This window comes from Lepidochelys olivacea (genome assembly GCF_965140295.1).
Source record: "Lepidochelys olivacea isolate rLepOli2 genome assembly, chromosome: 3".
Classification (NCBI taxonomy): domain Eukaryota; kingdom Metazoa; phylum Chordata; order Testudines; family Cheloniidae; genus Lepidochelys; species Lepidochelys olivacea.
In genome coordinates, this window is record NC_140413.1 from 162,096,618 (window position 1) to 162,121,796 (window position 25,179).

Sequence of the window (25,179 nt, forward strand, 5' to 3'; positions counted from 1 at the left end):
TCTAATATCCTGGGACCATCACTGCTACAACAACACTGCAAACTTTAAAATGTTATCATTCTGCACAGAATTTCGTTCATATTTATAATCCTTGGTATCTTCCTTAGACCTACATTTCCTTTGTACCTTCCACTCTTTTAACCTTGATTCCCTTATTTGCATTTTCCAGGGACAGTACTTTACCTTTGCTTGTTTACTGTAAACTTCACCTCTGTAAAGACAAGTCTATACACTACGTAAATCCAGATTCAGCCAGTTGGTAGTGAATTACATTGGGATAGTAAATGATATGGACGGGAATATCCCAACTGAAAGTTAGACCACCCTTGCTTCAGTCCATACAATTGCACTAACCCTTTTCATATGTTGGACCAAAAGCGCACACTGGAAAGATCCTACTCCATATATGGCCAAGGGACATAAGCTTATTCAAAGGCAGTGCTCAGGAAGGGTGGGGCTGTGCCAAAAGCCTAATGCAGTACTTTACAGCTACGAAATCCAGCAGTTTTTGCCAGCTGAGGCAGGATTTGATTGCGCGGGTGCCAAGCCGTGGGGCCACACACAGGCTCCATGGCTCAGCACCCACGCAGCCAATTTAAAAATTATTTTTTTTAAAAAAATGCTGAATCAGACACTAAGAAACTGACCAAAAAACATGCACATAAACTATAATTTTTATTATAAAAACTCCGGTTGGAAGCATAGATACAGCAGAAATCTGGAGAGGGGGAAAAATATTCACAATACTAACAGCAACCTAGAGTTCATGGTGTTCGACCGCATTAGTATTCTTGGCTGCTATGATCCTCTGACTAATTTAAGAGGGTTTAAGGTTAATAAACCATAGTTACATGTTATTATCTGTGCAGTTCATACACTCTAACTAGCAATGTCATTTAGTCATAGATTTATGGGGATTGCCATAGTAGTATAGAGGTTATTTGTTCCTTAGGAACATTTGCTGATGTGGAGAGAGAGTCTTGATCTCTTAGGCTTTAGTTCGGCTACACCCAGTCAGAAAATGGCTTCAGTTCACAGTGGGGGCCAAAAGGAAGTGTGGAAAAAAATTCCCCCTCCTTCCCAAGAGTTTAAGATCTCCTCCTCAGCTAAGTAGGGTAACCCTACGTAATAGAATCAACCCACTGCTAAGCTCTACAGAACACATTAAAAGCCTCATTGGCTTCAATGTGATCGTCTGAATTGAGGCTTAGGAAGAGTGCTGCTGGGTGGAAAAAAGGATGGCAAAAATAAAATGTAATCCCGTGTCAGAGAGGTAGCCTTGTCCTTCAACGGACTCCACAATTTTATTACATTTAAAAATAAGGAAAGAGACAAAGGTGGGTTTTTTTTAGTCTTTCTTTCCTTCAGGGCTTTAAAACCATATTCTAAAAGTCCAAGGATATTAATCTGTCAAGAAAAGTTTAACAGATGATGATATAAATGACAAGAAAATGATCTACAACAGTGCTAAGCCACACAATAATTACTAATTTTTCAAGCACTGGCTCCAAAATATTCTAAATGAGTTTCCTTACTTTCTATTATGTCAGGAAGAGTTAAAGAGAAAGAAAGAAAGAAAGAAAGGCCTGTAGTCAGTTACCAGCCTTCCTCATCCTCTCTGAGCTGAACTCTGGGTACAAATCTATATTTGTAAGACACCCTCATCTACCAGTTAATCAAAGCCCTGGAAATTCAAGGAAACCTGTGTTTATGGAAATCTGGCATTTCTGTAAAGTTTTGAATGAGAGCTAAATAGAGCAGTTCATCTTATTGAAACTAATGGCTTCTGCCAAGTGGTTTTGCAGTGCTGGGTCTTCTGGCACAGTCAGCATTTAGGAATTCATTTATGAGCTGGGTTAGCTGGAGACTCTGGAATTCAAATTTATGTCTAAAACTTAGTGGTTTATTCCTGATAGGTCTCCGAAAAAAAACTGTAATCAGTTTACCAAACTCTAACTCCATAATATTCAGAATAGAAAGTTACCCTTTTTCTGAGATTTGTTTTTTTCCTCCCCTGTGAATGTATGTTGTGCAACCGAAGACGGCTTTTAATCATCCATTCATGCTTACATTTGAAAAAGCTTTGTCTTTGTGCTCTGGACTCAGCTTCCAAAGGGCTTGCTCCTGTGCCCAGTGAAATCAGTGACAAAACTCCCGCTTGATTTCAGTGGCGCAGGCTTGTGCTTTAAATGAACCTCCAGTGGTACACGGAGAGCAAAGAACGGTACCGTTTGTCACACTAATTGATTTTATTTCGATCAGTATTTGCATGAACATGCACAGCCAAGATCTGCTAGGGTATGTCTACACTGAACTAAAAGATCCACAGCACAGAGTCTCAAGAGCCTGGGTCAATTGATTGGGCTCACAGGGTTCAGACTGTGGGGCTAAAAAGAGAAGTGCAGACATTTGGACTCCGACTGGAACCCAGGCTCTGAAACCCAGTGAGGTGGGGGAGCCTCAGAGCCCAGGCTACAGCCTAGCCCTACCGTCTGCACTGCTATTTGTAGCCCCACAGCTCAATCCTGAGTCAATTGACCCTGGCTCTGAGACTCAGTGCCAAGGGTTTTTCTTTGCAGTGTAGACATACCCTTAATTATTCATTTAATTTTCTTATAAGATTTATGTTTCAAGGAGCTGGCCAGCAAATTAGAATATGGGCTATTTTTTCTGAGTGATATAAACGTAAACACTTTTAGCAAGCAATGAACAAGAATTGTTCTACCCTTTCAAAGCATCTATAAATTTGCTCCTCCTCCCCCCCCTTTTAAATCTCTTTCAAGTATTCATTGAACAAATTAACAACTTGGAATTTTGCCTACAGTTTTTGTTGGCTTTGGGTTTCAGGGAGTTACTCGATAAACAAAAGTCAATGGATTCAAACAGTAACACGGTAATTTAAATGATTAATCAAGTGTTAAAACTAGCTTAACCTCTCCTGTTTTACAAACTCTATATTACCCTCACTAAACTAATAGAGGAATAAGACACCCATCTGGAAATCTCATCTGAAATATTAGATTGAGAATCAAAAATTCAGCCAAGAAGTGTGGCTTGTAGGGATATCCTGTCGGATAATAAATTGCATTAATCTTACTTAAATTTTCCATCTAAATCATGTCTTGAGACCATATTACACAGAAGGGAATGTGCCTAGCTTTAAATGCATTGTGCTACTGAAAAGGTTATTAAAAGTGGGAAAAAAACAGATAATGACTTTTCTTGGTTTTTTTCTGACTTCTTTCCCCATTATTAAGGAACCCAAGTTACATATTCTGGCACCTAATGAAGAAAGTCTACTGTCAGCTGCCAGCATTTATGTTTTCTAACAGAAGATAAGAAACCTTCATATTCAGAACACTCAAGGCAATTATTTTTTTTCCCTTTGGCCAGAAACTACGTGCATGGACAAAAATAACCTCAGAGCTTTCCCAACATCATCATAGCTAAGTATTTTCCTTCTCTTGGTCATTCAAAAGAGTTTCATTATATTAGATACAAGGAGTATGAAAACAACATAGAAAACTTCCCTCTGGGGTTTTCTTAGACCTGTACCTGGGGATGGGGAGGCCAATGATTATAAAGCTCTGTCTATCTTTTCTGCGGCTGTCCACCCTCTACTGTCTGCTGGTGTCATTTGCTAACTATTAAATGAAATAAAATATGTTAAAATAATGCGCACAGTGATTTAAACTTATTAACCCCCAGGAAATTTGAAGCTACAGTCATCATCAACAGTAGTTGGAAAATTAAACTCCTGAGGCAGGAGCATAACTCCTCTCCATTGTGCTAGTTACTGAAGTTCACACAGGGCCAAACCTTGAGGTCCTTACTCAGGATTATCCCATGCCTGGATCTTACATGAAAGGCAAGGTGAGCTGCATTTATGCGGCACTGTCTTCTTCTGGGGGTTGATGACTGGATTGTGGGGAGATAGCAGGCAGGGGCATGGATGGTTTGAGGTGGGGGATGGGATTAAGAAAAGAGCATGGCACACCCTTTCGTCGCTCCCTCAGATAAGGAGGTATCTGCTGAAAAGTTAATGCAACCTGACACTGTGTTAACTGTTGAGCAAATCCCCTCCATGCCTTCAATTTTGAGTCCGTCCTAACCCCAACAAACTACCAATGAGTACAAACTGAGAAAGGAACTCAGGCTATGACCCCTAGTCATCTATCAGGGGCACCAGAAAAGTGGGAGATGTAATGCACAATAGAACAGGCAGTTGCAGTCACAATTTTCTACATGTTTGGTGTGAGGAGAGGAGAAATACAGCTAACTTGCTCCTGGGATGGATAGACAGGCGAATCTTGACTAGGAGTAGAGAGATTATTTTACCTCAGTATTTGGCACTGGTGCAATTGCTGCTGGGGCAGTGTGTCCAGTTCTGGTGCCCACAACTCAAAAAGGATGTTGATAAATAGGAGAGGGCTTAGAGAAGAGCCACAAGAATGATTAAAGGATTAGAAATCATGCCTTTTACACAGGGTACGTTTACACTGCAGTTAGACACCAGCAGCTGGCCTGTGCCAGTTGACGTGGGCTCGTGGGACTCTGGATGCAAGGCTGTTTACATGAGGTGTAGACAGTCCAGCTCAGGCTGCAGCCTGAGCTCTAGGACCTGCCCACCTCACAGGGTCCTAAAGTCCGGGCTCCAGCTCAAGCCTGGACATTTACATTGAACTTAAACAGGCCAACAGCCCACGCCCCGCGAGCCCAAGTCAACTGGGTGCTGAATTGTGCTACTGAAAAGGTTATTAAAAGTGGGGGGAAACAGATAATGACTTTTCTTGTTTTTCTTCTGACTACTTTCCCCAATATTAAGGAACCAAAGTGTAACGAGGTGCTCGCTTGCCCTCGCAACAAATCAGCCAGAGACCGCTTCTGAGTGCAATCACCAGTGGTTTTTATTTTCAGTGTCAGCTCCCTCCACCTTCTATTTACAGTCTGCTCTAAACTAGCAACCTGTGGGACAGCTAGCTTCTCCAGCCAGCAGGGATGCACAGCCTTTCGCTCCTCCCTTTCCTGTCTCTTCCTTCCTGCCAGCCTTATATCGCCCCCGTGGTATACTCAGCCAGCCTCAATTAATGCTTCTATATTGGAGCTCAGGATCTCCTGGCCAGCACCCTGTTACACCAAGTTACATATTCTGCCACCTAATGAAGAAAGTCTACTGTCAGCTGCCAACATTTATGTTTTCTAACAGAAGATAAGAAACCTTCATACTCAGAACACTTGAGGCAATTATTTTTTTTATTTATATTTTTGGCCAGCCCAGGTTTTTAATTGCAGTGTAGACATACCCTTCTGGAGCTCAATCTATGTAACTTAACATAGAGAAGGTTAAGGGGTGACTTGATCACAATCTGTAAGTACCAACCGTGTACAAATTTTGAATAATGGGCTCTTCAATCTGGCAGAAGAAGGTGTAACACAATCCAATGGCTGGAAGTTGAAGCTAGACAAATTCAGACTGGAAACAAGGCATAAATTTTTAACAGTGAGAGTAATTAACCACTGGAACAATTTACTAAGGGTTGTGGGTGGATTCTCCATCACTGACCATTTTTAAATCAAGCTTGGATGCTTTTCCTAAAAGCTCTGCTCTAGGAATTATTTTGGGGGAGTTCTATGGGGGGAACTCTGTGTTATATAGAAGACCAGACTAGATGATCACATTGGTATCTTCTGGCCTTGGAATCTTTCCAATGAATAGTTCATTGGAAGCAGTCAGCAATGGGGCTTTGTGTCCTGTTGAAAACATATATATAGTGCCACGATTGCCAGAACTGCCCACATATAGACACTGTTATAATCCAGCATGTCAGCAACCACAACGTTCTGAGTCAGTATGCATATTATTTCCACTGTCTTACATAATTTTATGCAACACGCTCCGAGTGTTCATAATACTGATGTGCAATACGGTTCCTCTCATTGCATGAAAATTTGGCATTGGACACATGAAAGATTTCAACAACTTTTTTTAGTATTTCATCTCAAAACCTAACCCTTGCTACTGCCCAAGTAGCCAAAAGACACTGGGCAGCTTTCCTAGCGGTAAGAAGGAATCTTCTCTTTAGGCCATGGAACACCCATGGAGCCATTCAGCCAAAGCTTCTTCAGCTCAGTGGCTGCACTATCCTCTGGAAGATCTCTTCCAATCCCCACAGGAGGATCCAGGTAGAAGCAGGTGCTTCAGCCCTAGCCATCTCTTGCCCTGCCCATGCCCTGCCCCTTCCCAGCCCTTGATGCTGCTGAACAGGAAGCTCACACCAAACAGTGCTGTACACCAAATTTGCTGCACTGGAGCAATCTACAGCCACAGAAGAGTGGTATTTGCTCCTAAAATTTCATTCTTGTTTCCTGTACTTTTCCGAATTTGCCACTATTGGACAAGTTCATTCATTTGCATGAATTTTGTGAACCTTGCAATCATTTGCAGACATTTTGGTGAAATACTGCAAACTTTGCTAGGAGCTGCAGAACAACTGTTTCCAAAAGGTGGTGGAGGAGGTGGGGCTAGCCTTAGTTTTGTCTCAAAAGCCCAAATATGCCAAGTCAGTTTTCAATGCAAATTGGTTTTGCACAGCTAGAAAAATAATGAACCCAGCAACTTCTTTTTAGGAAACCAATTGCCGTCAAAATCAACAAGGCAAGCTTCCCACTTTTTTCTCTGGGACTTTTACGCATATTTAACCATTGTGAAAAGAAAATGCTTCAGTTTTATTCAAGAGTAACAAAGTTTTAATATGTTAGCAGTAACATATAAATAGATTAGAAAAGGTCATCTGAGCTGAAAATTTCTAGTCTTTCTTACAGGAATGTTGTAAATGACCTATAAGCAAAAATTATACAGCCAGGAAATTCAAAGTTAAGGTTACCCTTAAAATAAGTCAATACATTGTTAAGGTAAGAAATGCACAGTTGTGCCAACACGTTAACTTTGCCTTGTAGTGATGCCATAAGGAGAAAAAACATGAAAAAAAATGACTTTTAAAAATCAGTTTAATCTCTAGGATCACAAACCCTAATATGCCTTAATCATAACTGTATGATACGACATTAATGTTCAGGATTTCTTTTAAGTACAATGTAAATGGAATTTTCTGCATTTATTATGCTTGGTTTTCAGATACTTACAACATCCCTGTAATGGTTTTTACCATTAATTTACTTATATGTGTTCTCAGTCTTATTTCCATTTGAACATAGACTTTTGTCTGGGAATTTATAATAGAGATAGGCTCCAGAGTTTGGATCCAGATCTACATCCAGTTCTAAACTTTCCCAAAGTTTGGGTAAATTCTGACCGAGAATTTGGATTTGGCCTATTATCAAGATAAGTCATGCCATGAAGTCTGAATCCAGAGATAAAACTTTTCAAAGTCTGGACCCAGAGTTTTGACTTGGAGCACCATCTTCAATTTTAAATGGCCAGATCTGAAACAAGTAAAAAAATATGTTCAAGACCAGGATTTTCTATGCACTGAATTTTCAGGTATTTAATATTGTACCAATGTGTAGAAAAAGTCATAATAAAGAATAGAAAAGCTATTGCTCACATTCAGTAGGTCACAGGGGAGGGATACCTCAGTGGTTTGAGCATTGGCCTGCTAAACCCAGGGTTGTGAGTTCAATCCTTGAGGGGGCCATTTAGGGATCTGGGGCAAAAATTGGGGATTGGTCCTGCTTTGAGCAGGGGGTTGGACTAGATGACCTCCTGAGGTCCCTTCTAACCCTGATATTCTATGATTTAGTGAACAGTACACCCAGTTATGGCCCCAATCTTGCTCCTATTGAAGTGAATAGTGAAATTCCTGTTGACTTCCAATGGTGCAGGATCAGACCCTAAGTTAGCAGTTCTGCTCATGGAACTAGTGCAGCATTGGCCTATTGAAGTAAACTACAAACCTGGTATTGACTCCAGCATTAGGGAACCAGGCCTCATGCAGGCCTAAATATCTCATCTGGTTTTAATACTAAAAGCAATTTGTTTACTTTTTAGATTGCATGGTTGCAGAACTGTGTTGTTCTGGATCAAAGTTCTTTCATCTAGACATTGCAGGGAAAAAAAGAAGAAGGAGGCAAAAGAAAAGGTTTTCAAGTAATGAAACCCTGACCAAATTTAAAAAAAGCAATTTAATTTTTTTTCTGTAAAAGAAAATAATTACATCCAGGCATCCAGTCTGATCACAGATGCCAAGGTTTTGCTTGATTCAGTTTTAAATGGTTGAAATATTATTTCTAAATATATAGATTTTAAATGGAAATTTTGAGAAAACTTTAACTGTCATATTATTGCTATCATGAAAGATCCCCGTTATCATCCTAGCCGTACTATTGCACTGCTGTATTAAATGAAGGTAAAAAGAAAGTAGAAACAAATTTAAAAAAGGAAAATAAAATGTTGTTTAACTGTCCTCTCTCATAAACTTCAGAGTAGCTCTGCTCCATAAGTATTTATGGAAATGTGAAAAAGTTGGGGAAAATTATCCCCATCAAACAAACTTTTAAAGCATCAACTAATACTACATTTGTTATAATAAACAAGTAAACTTCTCTCTTCATCTAAATTATTAGAGGTTTAAAATGTTATTTCAGACAACTCTGTCTGGTATTTCTAGGGCACCCATCATTTCAATAGCAGGGCACTGAATACAGTAATTAAGAGTGTCATAGATTTGTCAAGAGTGGAATCTGGCCTTCACTTCTCCATGTTTGGGCAGTATAACTTCTCCGCCTCTTTCTTGTGTTTACTGGCATTCCTTGTCTTTCATGATGGCAGGAAGACTTCTGCAGAAAGTGGAGAATGATGCCAAGCCTAAGCAACCTTATCTGCCTGGGGTACAGTATCAGCACACTTGGGAACTGTAGTTCAATTAACCTCAATTAAAGTGTGGTTGTGGTAATAAAAAATTACTATGTAGAAATACATATTCGCTTTCTGAATACAATTCACTTTCTAAACCATACAAGCTCCATGCATGTGTACTTCACTGAAACTGTTTCTACACATTACAGTGTTGGTTGTTCTGTTTTAGCTGTTCCAAACAGCTACAATACCAACGGTGGGCATTTAGTAGTATTATTGTTACTACGACTACTAATAATAATGTAAATCTTTTATATAGCATTCTTATCCACTGATCTCAAAGCACTTTAGATAGGGGGGCCCCCATTATGAAGATGTGCACTGACATGTTGTGACTCACCCAAGATCACACAGCAAGAGCCAGAAATAAAACTCCTGACTCTCTCAGTCCTGCAAATCATGCGGCCTCCCACCACTTCAATTCTGCGTAAGAGTCATACACTAACAATAAATACTAAAACACATTTTGCAGCACTTTTCATCTTCAAAGCACATAAACCTGATATGTTACCTCTTTAGGTGGGGGATTTATTCCATTCTGTATATTTATCATTTCACTGAGAGTAATTCTGACACTGCCTAAGGAATTTTGGCTAAAATACAAACACAGGCTCTGCTGGTTTGAGCTGATTATGTTCTTGTAGCTTACCTAGTAAAGCGCTCCTGAGGGCACCAGCCTCTAATCCTACCATTTAGGACTGATTTTAGCAGAAACTGTGTCTGAATCTGGGGCATACGAAAGTGAAATAACTAATAGGGCTGACTAAAGCAAAGGCATAGTGCACACAGATGATATGATCAATACTGATAATTATTTTGTTGTGAAACGCTGAGCAAACTCAAAATCTTTAAGGAACATTCATTTGAAACCACCAAGTTTCATCTGATTTCATACCAAAGCCACGCAAATCCATAATGGATTGCAATGAAAAACCAGGTGTATATGCAACTGGGGCTAAAGTTCACTCCAAATGTTAGTGAACCTCAGACAATTTTTCAACAAACCTGATTTAGTGATGGAATCCCAAGCTAGCTAAGGTGCAAGCAGTTTAGGGTATGATTGCAAACATTTCACCTCACGCCAGCCACCTGTAACCGTTCATTTTCACAAGCCATTCTCGAATCACAGAAAATCTGGTCTAAAATTTTCAAACTTGTCCACCTAAATGAGGCAGTTAAATGACAGTGACTTGATTTTCAAAGTTGCTAAGCACCTGCAACTCCCTCAAAGTCAATGTTCACTTTTCTTTCATATGTTTAAGTATGGCTTTGTGGCCTGAGTTTGCAAGTTTGGGTTCTGTTATTTCAATGTTTAATTTTTTGGCATGATGAAATTCATTAAAGACAAATGCAAAGTGCTACACTTAGAAAGGAAAAATCAAATGGAGAATAACTGGCTAGGCTGTAGTACTGCTGGAAAGGATCTGGGGGTTATAGTGAATTACAAATTGAATATGTCAACAATGTAATACAGTTGCAAAACAGCTTAATATCATTCTGAGGTGTATTAATAGGACTGTTATATGAAGGACCTTGGAGGTAATTGTCCTGCTCTACTTGGTACTGGTGAGGCCTGAGATGAAGTACTACATCCAATTATGGGTACCACAATTTAAAGAAGGATATGGACAAATTGGGTAGTCCAGAGGAGAGCAAAAAAAAATTATTAAAACGTTTAGAAAACCTGACCTATGAGGCAAGGTTAAAAACTGGGGATGTTTAGTCAGGAGAAAAAAAGACTGAAGTGGGACCTGATAGTTTTAAATATGTTTTGAGGGCTGTTATAAAGAGGAGGGTGACCAATTGTCCTCCATGTCCACTGAAGGTAGGACAAGAAATAAATGGCTTAGTCTGCAGTAAGGGAGATTTAGTATTAAGAAAAACTTTCTAACTATAAAGATAATTAAGCACTGGAATAGGCTTCCAAGGGAGGTTGTGTAATCCCCATCATTGAAGATTTTAACAACATTAGACAAACACCTGTCAAGGATGGTCTAGGTTTATATGGTCCTGCCTCAGTGCAGGGGGCTGGACTACAGGACCTTTCCAGGTTCCTTCCAGCCCTACATTTCTATAATCCTCCATAGTTCTAGTTGGCTTTGTTTCTGATGAGCAACCAAAAGCTGGATGTTAAGTAGAACCTTTCTTTCTTGGGTCTTTAAAATAGGGCTTGAAATCACCACAGCACAAATTTATTCGTGAGATTTTTTGTGTTTACTGCAGCTGGTTGGACCTGAATACGGAAGTGCAGAAATATGATAAACTGAGGGAGAAAATATTTAATCTGACTTTTCTGAACCAGTGGGCTCTTATTTTATCCAGATCAGTTCACTATTCCCTAGTCCTTGACAGAAGAAGTCCAGAACTAAACTCCTGGTTATTGAGCACCCCAAATTTTGGAAAGCCCATATCCCACTTTTGCTATTGGTCCCTATTTTTGATGGGCTGAACTAAAACCCAGGATCCAAACACCCCTGAATTTTGGAATGTTCTTAATCCAGATTCAGATTTGTAGTTTGGGCCTATTTATAGCCCTAAAATTCCATAAAATGGGTGAAATTCATCTCAGGTATCATTCCTTTGAAGTCAATGAAGTTTCATCAAGGCCTGAATCTTTATGCGGATTACTTAGTATTGCTTCAGGGTTTACAGTCTCTTACCCCAGACTCCGTGCTGAGTTCACCAATGAGGTCACTTTTTTAGCAGTGACCTCCCCACTGTAATGAAAAGTTTTCCTTTGAAATATGTGTCAGACTTTACACAAGGCCAAAAGCACTTCTCACAATGTGAGCTTTCAGGCTGCGGCACCAAACAGCATATATGTGGCTAACCACTTCTCTGCTGGGCCTCAACGGCAACTGCTCCCCTGCCAGCATTTCACTGGCATTCCAATGAGGTCAAGGATCTGCCGGGTATGGCTGGCACCGTTTACCAGGTTAATAGACTTAGTCTGACTTCAAACCAAGGTGCAAACCCTCTGAAGTGAAACAGAACATGTCGCTATAAGAAGATCAATACTTACAGAGTTGTGATGATTAGGTTAATGGCAGGCGAGAGCAGGTTTGTGCAGATCTCACCTCACCCCACAGTTTTATATAGTGGTGGGTGAATCATTCCCTTCACATAAGCATCCCAAAGTCACAGGATGGAATATTCAAAAGCCCTTAAGTGATTTAGGGGTACAAGTCACACTGACTTCCAATGGGACTTGTGCTTCTAAATCACCGAGATGCTTTTTAAAATCCAACTACTTGTCCTCTTGGTCTGAAAATCTTATGAAAAGCAGCACATTAAGTATAGAACTTTCGTTCACTTCAAAATAACACACCAGGTGCAGATCAGCAACAAAACTATGGCATCGTTACATAGTTTTTCTGCAGCAAATATATCCCTCAGCTTTCCAGGTGGATTATTCATTCTCTAAAGAGTCACACAGAAGATTCCTGTGAGATCTCCAGTACTCCCTGTTTTAACCCAAGCCCCAAATACTTCTTGTGGGACTTCCAGTCCCAGGAGACAACAGGAAGTGCAGGCAAGCTCAAATTTAAAATAAATACATAAAATTTAAGCAATTATTTTTGAACCTCCAAAGCAGGTTTAGGTTTTGTTTGATTCAAAATAATAATAATACTTAGCACTTATACAGTACTTTAAAGTTTCAAAGCACTATACAATCTTTGCAGACCTACAGTGTGGGCAACGGTTTGGATCAGTTCTTATTTGACCTGAAACAGCTCTCTCATACGCTCTGGAAGTCAGAGCAGAGGAACTGGAGTAATGTCTCCTGGCTTCTGTTCCCAGCTCTGCCAGTGCATTCTTGTGTTAAATTAAGAAAGTCACATAACCTCTGTCCCTCAGTTTACCCATAAGGGAATAACAGTGTTTCCCTAGTTCACAGGTCTGTCATGAGATTTAATTCAGTAATATTTGTAAAATACTTTGAGATCCTTATATGAAAGTTGCTATGCAAGTGCATGCTATTCTAATTCATTGACTCAACTGATTAAAATTCAAGACTAAATTGGGAATGAAATATAAAGTGGGCAAATTGATCAAGAGCTGAGAAGAATCAATCCATACATGATCAAGCATGTTGTTCTAAAAATAGCATGAATGTGGGATTAATAGTTAATTGACCCACCACTTAAAAGGTTGAAGAGCTTAAAAAAGGTTATAGTAAAATACATCAATAGATGAGACATGTCCAAAGAAATTCTGTCAGGTTCTAATATGTATCTATTGTGGCTTGTACTCTCTTTCCAGGATTTGTTTTTTCAGGAGTTGGCTTTAAAGCTTTGCACAGCTACTGGACCAGTTTATGATCTAAAGACATATTTACAAGTTCAAACCACTTCAAGGGCAAATTATATTCTGGACATGCTACAATATTTGGATGCCAGGAAAAGTCCTTATTCTTTTAAATGAATGCCTGGTAGCTTTCTCAAGAAGACCTCATTTCATAAACTCCAGTTACAACAAATGAACATATGCCTCTTTTTGTTTCCTCTTTTTTGCTGAATTTGAGAAAAATAAGTAAATCATACCACAATGGAAAATATTCCGTTTTCCCATTAAAAAGTACATTTCAGCAGTTTTTCATCAGCCCACCCCTCACCTGCTGTCTTTTAGTAAATGACGCCATTATTAAGAGGCTGATCCTGCATTAGCCTGTGCAGTGGGGAAAAGGGAGGGGGAGAGACTTTCTGCACACCGGGGCCCATTGATGTCAAAGGGAGTCTTTCCATTGGCTCTAATAGGTGCTGGACCAGGCCCAGTAGTAGGTGTGCATGTCAGTTCACACCTTGCATGGGCTCCTTCCCCAGCCTGTATGTCGCCTAAAAGTGTATCATAGTATGTAATAATCAAAAAGGAGGAGCATGGTATGAACAGAAAATGGAGCGGGTTGTTGGTTAGTCTCTGTGTATGTGATCCTGGTCTCACATACACTAATATGCAGGCACCAGTTGGGGCAAAACCAGTTACTCCTGCAAAGTTTTGTGAGTATGTGATGATAGGCACCTGAGCCAGCAGATGGTCAGCAGGATGTACTACTGATCTCAGTGGAAACTCAGCCCCCTGCAGGACAAGCTCAGTGCATTGCAGGAGTGGACGTTCCATTAGACATAGCAGTGTGCACCAGTAGAGATGATAAATAAAGGCCATTGAAGTCAGTAGAAAAGCTCCCATTGACTTCAGTGGGATTTGGATCAGGCCCAAGGTATAGGAGGGGGACAGGGAAGGAGACGGTTATGTTATGTATAGATCTATCTTGAGCTTGTTTAGCGTAATATGTTCATATTCACTGTTGGCAATGTGTACACAATGTGTACCTGTCAATGTACATCTGAAAATTATATATTTTCCATTTTTAAAAACATGTTTTCCAAGTTTTACTTCTCACAACCAATCTTTGCTGTCCTACAGTTGTTATCACAGTTTATTCTCAAGAGATGTTGACACCTCTTTGATCTCTACATCAATATATACAGCTCTAGAGCACTGTGTTTACACAGATTAAAAGAAATCCTAACCCTACATGTATACACTGATAACCTTGAATTTGGTTTGTGATTGAGGACCTGAAAATGGCTTTTTCGTTATGGAATTTTAAGTTTTACAACAACAAGCCAGATGTTTTAAGCTTTTAGACAGCACTGACTTTCCTTTGAATACTATTAGATTCTAATGTAAGATAGGATCTTAAACAGGTGGTGCCTCTGAACTTTAGAATGGCATTTAAGAGTATTAATTTTAGTGATACCCTCATAACCAATTCTCCATTCTATGGACATGGTCAATATGTACCATTCTTACAGAACAAGAAACTCCAATGTGGCATTGACATTGATTTATTTAGCGTTGGCTTGATTCTCCAACCTACCCAATCTCTGCTCTGTATCCGAGAATGTACCTCTTACAATATAACAGAGTGTTTTGCTTATAGTAGTTTGAATACTCTGTAGTAATAGTTCTAATTATCACATTTCTCAATACAATAAATACCTGGTGAGCTACAATACCTAGAACCCTTAATAGGAAGGTGGATTTGTTTGTGAAAAATGAAACATGGTTGTTAGCAGCCAGCCTCAATAACCTTACAAAATAATAACTGCCATGTGTTTACAAAAACAAAAGTAATACATTTGGGTTTGTTGCCCTAACACTTTCTTAGGCTGGTTGAGGTATTGGATCACTTCCTGTACTTATTCCTAAAGAATCAACAAAACTGATTCATGCCTCCCTAATTTCAGTAAAATTACTGACTGTGGATATTGCCAATTCATATCATACCATGTCATGAATGGAGGGGGACTGGAGGGACGTATGCACATGTACCATTGCCACCTATTAGGTAACAGACTCAGAACTACTCAGCAGTGTGTCATGAACCATAGGCTCAGTGATTTTCCTTTTGCTCCAGTGACAGGGCCCTGGCTTCTGGAGCACAAGGATCTGAGTTCTATTACCACAACTGCCCAGAGGTGCAAGTGTCTGTGATGTACAGACCACGAGGGCTGTGAAGTCTTAGGTGGACAGGAATCTGTTACATCATTAAAGAGGATCGAGCTTGTACCACTCGAGCTTGGCACTAATCTGTACATTGCGCTGCTTAACACAGATCATCTACAGCAGTGTCATTTCCATGGAGGCTGTGGTTATTTTTAAAAAGCCACGAATACTGTTGCGAGGCTATCTTCTACACATTTATTTCTGGAAGCCATTAGACAGGAAGAGAAATCATGTCACTGCAGGCATAAAAATATCTTATCTGTTGCCCGATTTTTTTATGAACGAAATAATCACCGTTTACCAGATTTATACTTGGGTTTTGAAATTCTATGGCAAAGCGGGGATAGGTTTACATCCAATTACATAAATTCTTCAGTTCCTGAAGCAGGCAGGTTTTTTTTTTCTTACACATAGTGAATAAAGAGTGAACTGTTTATGGTCTGAATCAGTGCATGCGGGTGACATATAGTAAGTCACAAGCGCATGGAAACTTACTTCACCAAGAAGAGATACTGTGGTAACATTTAGCAGATTTTTTTCCAGCTGGCACTTGACACTTAAGCCCTTTTCAAGTGTCTGACCAACTCCATGTGCTTCGGAAACCTCTTTGCCAATCCCAACAAGACTTGAGAAGATCACAGAAGTTTTTGCATAGTTGGCTGCCCTGACATATTAAACAGTCTCCTTATAGGATGTTTTTATTTTTCAGCCTATATCCCAAAAAATCTGATTTTCTTGGACATGGAAATTTAAACGCGGGTGGGCTCACTAGCTTCTACACTCACTTCTTTCCTAACTGGCCTAAGTAAAATTCTTTAGGCTAAAATTCAGCCTTGTCCCAAAATGTGCAATTTTACAACCCTAATTTATATTGAGCAGCTCTTATTCATATCTATAGTCAGCTCTTCAGCTGGTGTAAACAAGCATAGCTCCAGTGATCAGCCCCATAGTCTTCAATGGGCTTATTTCAATGTGAAGCAGGGTTGCAGAATCGAGCTCTATGCTTTAGTTTATGTATCCCCTATTAAATGCCCAGGGCATGTCTTCAAAAACACATTATTACAAAGATACCCAAGTTGATGTAATATTAACTGTAAAAACCACTCCCTTAGAAAAACTCACATCTTCCTCACTCAACCCATCTCCTCTGGGAAAGCCATGCAAAGAGAAAGGCCTGGTACCATTCACTGAAAGTCAACAAAGGTGAGTTCTTGCTCCCTTGACTGCCTTGCCCAAGTAATGCCCCAACTGACCTCAAATTCTGGATTAAGACACACGGAGACAACCCCTAAGATACACAAGACTCCTGCTTTAGAGAGCTAATGATGTCATTTAGTGTCTGCAAAAATAACCGTTTCTTCTTAGGATACCCAAGGGAAGTGGTGAACTCTAGAGCTTTCCTAAATAATAATAATAATAAAAATAATTAATCATAATTAATAATAATTAATAATTAATAAATATTTCCTTCCAATGCCTTTATCCCAAATTCCTTCTGTTTGAGTGGACTTGACTGTGAAGAAAGAGTGCTAGGCTGATGGCAGATATTGGTGTGGTGTCCATTCAGTAGTGAGTGCAGCTAATCCACAGAGAGTCATTATTTGGTCTCTGCTTCCACTTTTACTCTCTAAGGGAAGGAAGCTACACACCAGCTCTTTCCCTAGTTCAGTGTACTTACTCCTCTGTGCCTCTTTGCTGCACTGGCCAGTACATTGAGGGGCAGAACCAATGCTCCAGGCCCCTGCCTGCTCACTCCCCATCCACCTGTCCAGGAGGAGCGGTATAAGACCGAAGGTGACTACATCTCCAGCCCCCATGTGCTGTTACCCCTGATACAGGCAGCAAGTGCAGGGGAGAAAGGGAAATTCTTATGCCCCTTATTCCTCTGCATGAGCATGCAGCAGTTTGCCCTCTGAATATTCCGAGGGAAGAAAAGATGTCCAATTAATTGGCTTCGTCTTGACAGCTAAGGAAAGAGCAGTCACGTGGCCGAACTCCACATAGGGACCCACTCTCGTTTCCACTGTCTCATCCTTCTCTACCACTGAACCAGCTGGGAGAAGGGCTGTTGTCGAGCTCGAGAACTTGCAGGTGGTGTTCTCATGTCTCTGGAGTAGGACACTGCTATTCCCGCTATATCCAATGTCACTGTGATGTTCTTCAGCCAAAGACCATCTGAATCCCAGCATACAAGAGAGTTTTTCTTTCCAACGCTGTTACTAGATCGAATCAATAACATATTCCCCAGCCTCCCTCTCTCACCACTCAATAAACTAGAAGAAGACCAGGCTCTATTGCAAAGATGCCAAAAGCTGAAGGGCCTGCAGGTGCTGCATGGGAGACACTGAGTTTTATGTCTTGGTGCCTATCAAATTCTAGTTAAAGAAAAATTCCTCCTAACTTGCAAGAAATGGCTGAGAATCTCATAACTGCTCAGAATCATGGAGTGCGCCTAGTGAAAGGGATAAGAAGTAAGAAGCTTGGGACCAAAGGTTTGATTCAAATAGTTCCTCTGAGAAGGAGGTGGACGATGAAGCAGTAACCATCTTTATCAGGGCAAATCCCAAAGGGGATGTAGCCTGCTGCAGATCGAATGCCACCTGCATTGATCTCTAGCGGAGTCCTTAAGGTGGCCTGGCTGGATATTCAGTCTATGTCCATCATTGGTTATATTACCAACTTACTGAAGCTCTTGGTGCTCACATGATTACCAGCCATGTAGTAGCATTCCTTAGTCAATGCTCTTTCTAATCCACTGGAACACATCCATACCAAGACAGCACTGAAACCAAAGCAGTGCTGATGGGGGCAGTTGCTGGGTTCAGCTATGTATAGCTTCATAGGGGATCTTGTCCTGACACTTAACCCATAGCAACTGACAAAAACAATGAGAATCAAAAAGTCAATCTGCTGCTCTTCAGCCTTCCTCAGAGCTCCTGCTTCACTATCGTACAATAAAGTTGCTATAACCGTAGTTCTATGGACCCACAGCTTTGTAGCAAGTTTGATATCACAACACCTCCACAGAGCCAACTGATAGGCATGGAACATGGTGGCAGCTGCAGCTATATGATCATCCACAGAAGATGGTAAAAGTCATGCTAAAGTAGCCCTGAAACATTCAGTCATGTCTTATTTTCAAGCAATGCCATCACGGCTAACCAACTATTTACTAAATGCAAGAGAAGAGTTCAAGAAATCCTTAGCTCAAACTAATTAATGACTTTTGGTTTCACTGTTTCTGATGCTCACCTGAAATGAACCTCCCAGCCTTTTGAGATGTACCCATCATAACTCCAGATACTGCCATCAGGGCTAGCACTACCTGGAAATAAGACATTTAATGCTCTTCCTGGAGACAAGGTGGACTGAAGAAAGTTAGGGATGATTGACTGATTAAATAACAGGTAAGAACAGCCCATACTGTAGAGTGTCTTCTACTGGGATGGAGCTGGTGCTTTTCCAGCCATTCATATAACTGATAAATGCTACTTTTGCTCTCTAACCCTTATGAGTCATGTGTTCTTAAAGGGTTACATTATAAAGACCTGAAAGGCGCGTGCAGTCTGTTTTTCCTTACCTTCTGCAAGGCAACCGCTCTGACCTTCCTCACCAAATGGGACAATTACCAGAAGTGCAGAGACATCCATATGAGCTCTATACAGTGCACTTTGCTATCACATGGTGGTGGACTGGGTTTTTGTACTAGCTGTTTTTAGAAGTGACACTCACATACTGACACATTTTTAAATAATCTAGAATAAAGGAATTGTATTTCATTTTAGAAACCAGTACAAGCAGTTGATGATTGGTTTCTTGAGATTACCTGTGTTAACAATAAACAAACAGTCCATCAAACAGGAGATGTTATCAGTGCAAAATGAAATGAAAGTGAAGGTACAGCTTCAAGATTATAAACTCTTTGCACCAGGGACTATCTTTTATTTCACATGTGTACAGCACCCATCACAACAGGGCCCATGCTGGGGTCTCTAGGTGCTACTGCAATCCAAATAACAATAATAATAACAATAATAATAATATAGGATTACTGAAATATCCATTCTGACGATTGGTCATGATCCCAAAAGTGGGCCTGATCCTGAACTGCTCAGCCTCTACACACACAAGTAGTCCTAACTTGTAGTCCCATCTATACCAATGGGGCTCTTTACATAAGGATTGCAAGGCTGGTCCCAGTGTATGTGCAAAAACAAAACTAAGAGTTTCACATACCTAGGAACACTGAAAAACTGGACTTGCTACAAGTTAGTGAAAGGCCAAAGAGAATCATATTTTGCTGGTGCTAGTTCCCCATAGAATATCGGGATGGAAGGGACCTCAGGAGGTCATCTAGCCCAACCCCCTGCTCAAAGCAGGACCAATCCCCAATTTTTTTTATTTAACTTTTTTTACCCCAGATCCCTAAATGGCCCCCTCAAGGATTGAACTCACAATTCTAGGTTTAGCAGGCCAGTGCTCAAACCATTGAGCTATTCATCCCCCCATCATTATCATAGTAGTGGGGATCATACAGATACCAACTGCAAAGACATACTGAGCAATCTGCCAATTCAAAACCCAGCCCAAATGATTACAGTCCCAAACCTACCGCCATCTGATGTTTGTTGGGTGGCCTCTGAGAAATAGATTAGTGATCTCCATCCAGCTCCTAAGGGACAGTTGTCTACATCACAAAATAACCACTACAATGAGCATTAATTGGCAACTAGCCTGCTCAGAAAAGAGGTGGAGGAATGGCTATGGAAATGAAACTCTCCTGTTGCTCTTAGGAACGATCCCTCCAGAAGCAGGCTGAGGCAATTTGGTGGGGCAATGTGGGAAAAGATGCCATGATTGTGCTAGTCCTGTACTTGTTCTCTGAATAAACGCAAGATGTTTTGTTTCTCAGGGTTGTCAATCTGGCACCAGCAATAAAAAAAAATGCAGTTAAAATATAGGAAGAGGCAGGATGAATTCAATAGTCACAAAATGGCAATGCAATATTTGGAAAATGATTGCCCAGTGTGTACAAATCCTGGCAAAAGTCTTCAATTCTTCCAAAACAGGGGATCGTTTGCACTACACACGATTTCTTTTGCAAAATGGACTATAAAATGTTTCTGTTTTCCTGCAGACATTTTGTGATGCAAAAGCCATTGAGTTTCACTCAGCTCCAATTGCAATGTCAGATCTCTGCCCACTTTCCCCCCATCTCTGGATCCTCTTCAGAGCTTGATTCCAATCTCCAGATCCGAAGATGGGATTTTTTTTCTCAGGGAAGGCTCCTTTAGACCTCTGTGCTGCAACAGTTCCAGGAACGTAGCTGTGGGAGAGAGAGAAACCCCAGAAGAAGGATGAAGTTCAATTTTGAACTAAAATTATGATTTATGGGGAACAGGTAAACAGGCTTTGTGAGCATTCATTTAAGTAAATTTGGAGGCGACAGATGATTTAGTAGAGTTTTGTACGCTTACTAGTTTGCGAATCTCTATACCACACATGGACATATTAGCCCCTTTTCCTACTTAATTTTTAGTCTTATCTCTGACTCTCATTGCCATATTATCTGAGCACCTCACATACTTCAAATTAATTTATTCTTATCAAACCACTGGGAACTAAGGCCTCGTGAGATTAAGTGACCTGACAAAGCACACCTAGCAAGTCTGTGGCCGAGCTAGGAACAGATCCCAAATTTCTTGAATCCACATGCCAGTAGCTCAATCACAAAATGATCTTTGACACCCCCCATCTTCCACTCTCAGTCAGTCCTTGTCATTCACAAAGAAGCAGGTTCCAGTCTTGGCCCCAAATTAGTTTGTTAGGCCCATCTTTTAGTAATTTAGGAGATAATTAAACTACTGATTTAAACAGCGTGAAAACATAGTACAGTACTACTGCTACAGTACAATAGTAACATCATACTACACGCTTACTGGCTGTGGACTAGAGGTGTAGACTTGTATAATAACAACTTTTTTTCTATTGAGGATATACATTCTGTCTGTCTGTCTGTCTAGGTATTTATGTGGCCCCATCTTCATAGTGCCTCTCCAAAACATCAATGATTTTAGCCTCCCAATATTACTGTGAGGCAGGGAACTATTATTATCCCCATTTCACAGATGGGAAGCTGAGGTACTGACAGGCCTCTATGACTTGCCAAAATTCACACACAAAGTCCATGGCACAGCTGGAAATTGATCCCTACTCATTTTTAGGTTTCAGAGTAGCAGCCGTGTTAGTCTGTATCCGCAAAAAGAAAAGGAGTACTTGTGGCACCTTAGAGACTAACCAATTTATTTGAGCATAAGCTTTCGCGGGCTACAGCTCACTTCATCAGATGACCCAGGGTCATTACACCTATTGAATCAAGGTGCCACAAGTACTCTTTTTCTATTTCCCCATGTTAAGTATCCTCACACCTTCTTGTCAACTGTCTAAATGGGCCATCTTGATTATCACTACAAAGGTTTTTTTCTCCTGCTGATAATAGCTCATTTTAATTAATTAGCCTCTTACTCCACCTTTTCATGTTTTCTGTATGTATATATACATATATCTTCTTACTCTATGTTCCATTCTATGCATCCAGTGAAGTGGGCTGTAGCCCACGAAAGCTTATGCTCTAATAAATGTGTTAGTCTCTAAGGAGCCACAAGTACTCCTGTTCTTTTTACTCATTTTTACACTCTGCTCTTTCTGCACCAGCACATTGTTGCTTTGCTGGACTTCACAGCACCAAAGGATAATATTTTAATCCTCCCTCAAATATTTATCTTCTTTTCTTTTTTTAATGGGACCACTTCTATTCATGCTATTTCACTTACGTGTTTATTTTAACTTAAATAAAGAGCCCATATCAACCCTAGACCCTTGTACAACTATTAACACTTACAAGCAAGGATTTATGTCCTTCAGAGAAATAAAGGAAACATTACAGCCTAGAGCCTCATCACAAAATATTAATGGCATAAGCAGCCAAAAAAATAACTAAGGGGGCTCTATATAACTATTACAACTGCTATACCACAGTGGGCTACCCTGGTCTGTCAAACCTGCCTTGCCCCCCTAAAATGCTCAAGAAAACATGAAAACATACTATTCCTCATACGTCTTTCCTCTCCCCCAGATTCTAAAATATGGATTTAAAACTAGTTTTTAGCCCCTTTAATCCTGAAAATTAGCTTGGCTCCAACCTAAACAGTGTTCTGTATAGAAAGAGGGTAAATTGATACCATTCTACTTTCATTTCCTTGGGGGGATTTTTGTTAGTTTTATTTTGTTTCATTTCAAGCATTTTTCTATCTACATGATTATCTGCATGGCTCCCGTTACCACAGAATCTGTGCGCCTCACAATCTTTAATATATGTATCCTCATAACGCCGCTGTGAGATGGGGAAATTCTATTGTCCCTATTGTACAGACAGGACCTGAGGTACAGAGAGATGAAAGACCAGGTTTTGAAAGGTTTCAGAGGTTTCATCCCTTCTTGTCAACTGTTGGGAATGGGCCACATCCACCCTAATTGAAATGGCCTTGTTAGCACTGACCTCCCACACTTGGTAAGACAACTCTCATCTTTTCATGTGCTGTATATTTATACCTGCTTACTGTATTTTCCACTCCATGCATCTGATGAAGTGGGTTATAGCCCACAAAAGCTTATGCCCAAATAAATTCGTTAGTCTCTAAGGACTCCACAGGTTTTTAAAGGTATTTAGGTACCTACGGATGCAGACAGGCTATGGGTTTTTTAAAGTGCTAAGCACCTAACTCCCACTGGAAGCTTCTGAAAATTCCACTAGGTTCCTATCTGCATATTTAGGTGCCTAAACACTTCTAAATATCAGGCCCTGATTGATATGCCTAAGGTCACTTAAGAAGTCTGTCGTACAGCTGGAAATTGAACCCTGTCCTCTCAAGTCTTATGCTAGTATCCTAAACACCAGACCAGCCTCCCTTTTCAAGTCAGCCTTCCGAGATATCATCCATATACAAATGTTTGAGAGTTACACAGGGAAATGGCCAACAACCAGAAAACGTGACCTGTACAAAGTTCCATCGATGATTATAGTAAAAAGAAAATCCATTTACTTTTGATTAAAAATCTAAATTTAAAATTTCTCTCTTAATTATTAGAAGTAGGGCTGTGAATTAATCGCAGTTTACTCACTTGATTAACTCAAATAAATGAATCGCGATTAAAAAAATGAATTGCGATTAATCGCATTTATAACAATAGAATGTCAGTTAAAATTTATTAAATATATTTGGATGTTTTCCTACATTTTCAATATTGATTTCAATTACAACACAGAATACAAAGTTCACAGTGCTCACTTTATATTATTACTTTTGATTACAAATATACACACTGTAAAAATGATAAACAAAAGAAACAGTATTTTTCAATTCACCTCATACAAGTACTATAGTAAAATCTCTTTATTGGGAAAGTGTAACTTACAAATGCAGATTTTTTGGGTTACATAACTGCACTCAAAAACAAAACCATGTAAAACTTTAGAGCCTACAAGTCCACTCAGTCCTACTTCTTGGTCAGCCAATTGCTAAGACAAACTAGTTTGTTTATATTGATGGGAGGTACTGCTGCCTGCTTTTTATTTACAATGTCACCTGAAAGTGAGAACAGGTGTATGCATGGCACTTTTGTAGCCGGCATTGCAAGGTATTTACATGCCAGATATGCTAAACATTCGTATGCCTCTTCATGCTTTGGCCACCATTCCAAAGGACATGTTTCCCTGCTGATGATGCTTGTTGAAAAAATAATGCATCAATTAAATTTGTGACTGTACTCCTTGGGGGGAGAATTGTATGTCTCCTGCTCTGTTTTACCCGCATTCTGCCATATATTTCATGTTATAGCAGTCTTAGATGATGGCCCAGGACATATTCATTTTAAGAACACTTTCATAGCAGATTTGACAAAACACAAAGAAGGTACTGATGTGAGATTTCTAAAAATAGCTACAGCACTCAACCCAAGGTTTAAGAATCTGAAGTGCCATCCAAAATCCGAGAGGGACAAGGTGTGGAGCATGCTTTTAGAAGTCTTAAAAGAGCAGCACTCTGATGTGGAAACTACAGAACCCAAACCACCAAAAAAGAAAATCAACCTTCTGCTGATGGCATCTGACTCAGACAATGAAAATGAACATGCGTCAGTCTGCACTGCTTTGGATCACTATCAAGCAGAATCCATCATCAGCATGGAAGCATGTCCTCTGGAATGGTGGTTGAAGCATGAAGGGATATACGAATCTTTAGTGCATCTGGCACGTAAATATCGTGCAGTGCCAGCTACAACAGTGCCATGCTAACGCCTCTTCTCACTTTCAGGTGACATTGTGAACAAGAAGCAGGAAGCAGTATCTCTGTTGCAATTATAATCAATCTTGTTTGTCTGAGTGATTGGCTGACCAAGAAGTAGGACTGAGTGGACTTGTAGACTCTAAAGTTTTACATTGTTTTATTTTTGAATGCAGGTTTTTTGTACATAATTCTACATTTGTAAGTTCAACTTTCATGATAAAGAGATTGCACTTCAAAACTTGTGTGAGGTGAATTGAAAAATACATTTTTTTGTTTTTTACCATGCAAATATTTGTAATAAAAAATAAATATAAAGTGAGCACTGCACACGTTGTATTCTGTGTTGTAATTGAAATTAATATATTTGAAAATGTAGTAAACATCCAAAAATATTTAAAATAAATGGTATTCTATTGTTGTTTAACAATGCAATTAATCACGTGATTGTGA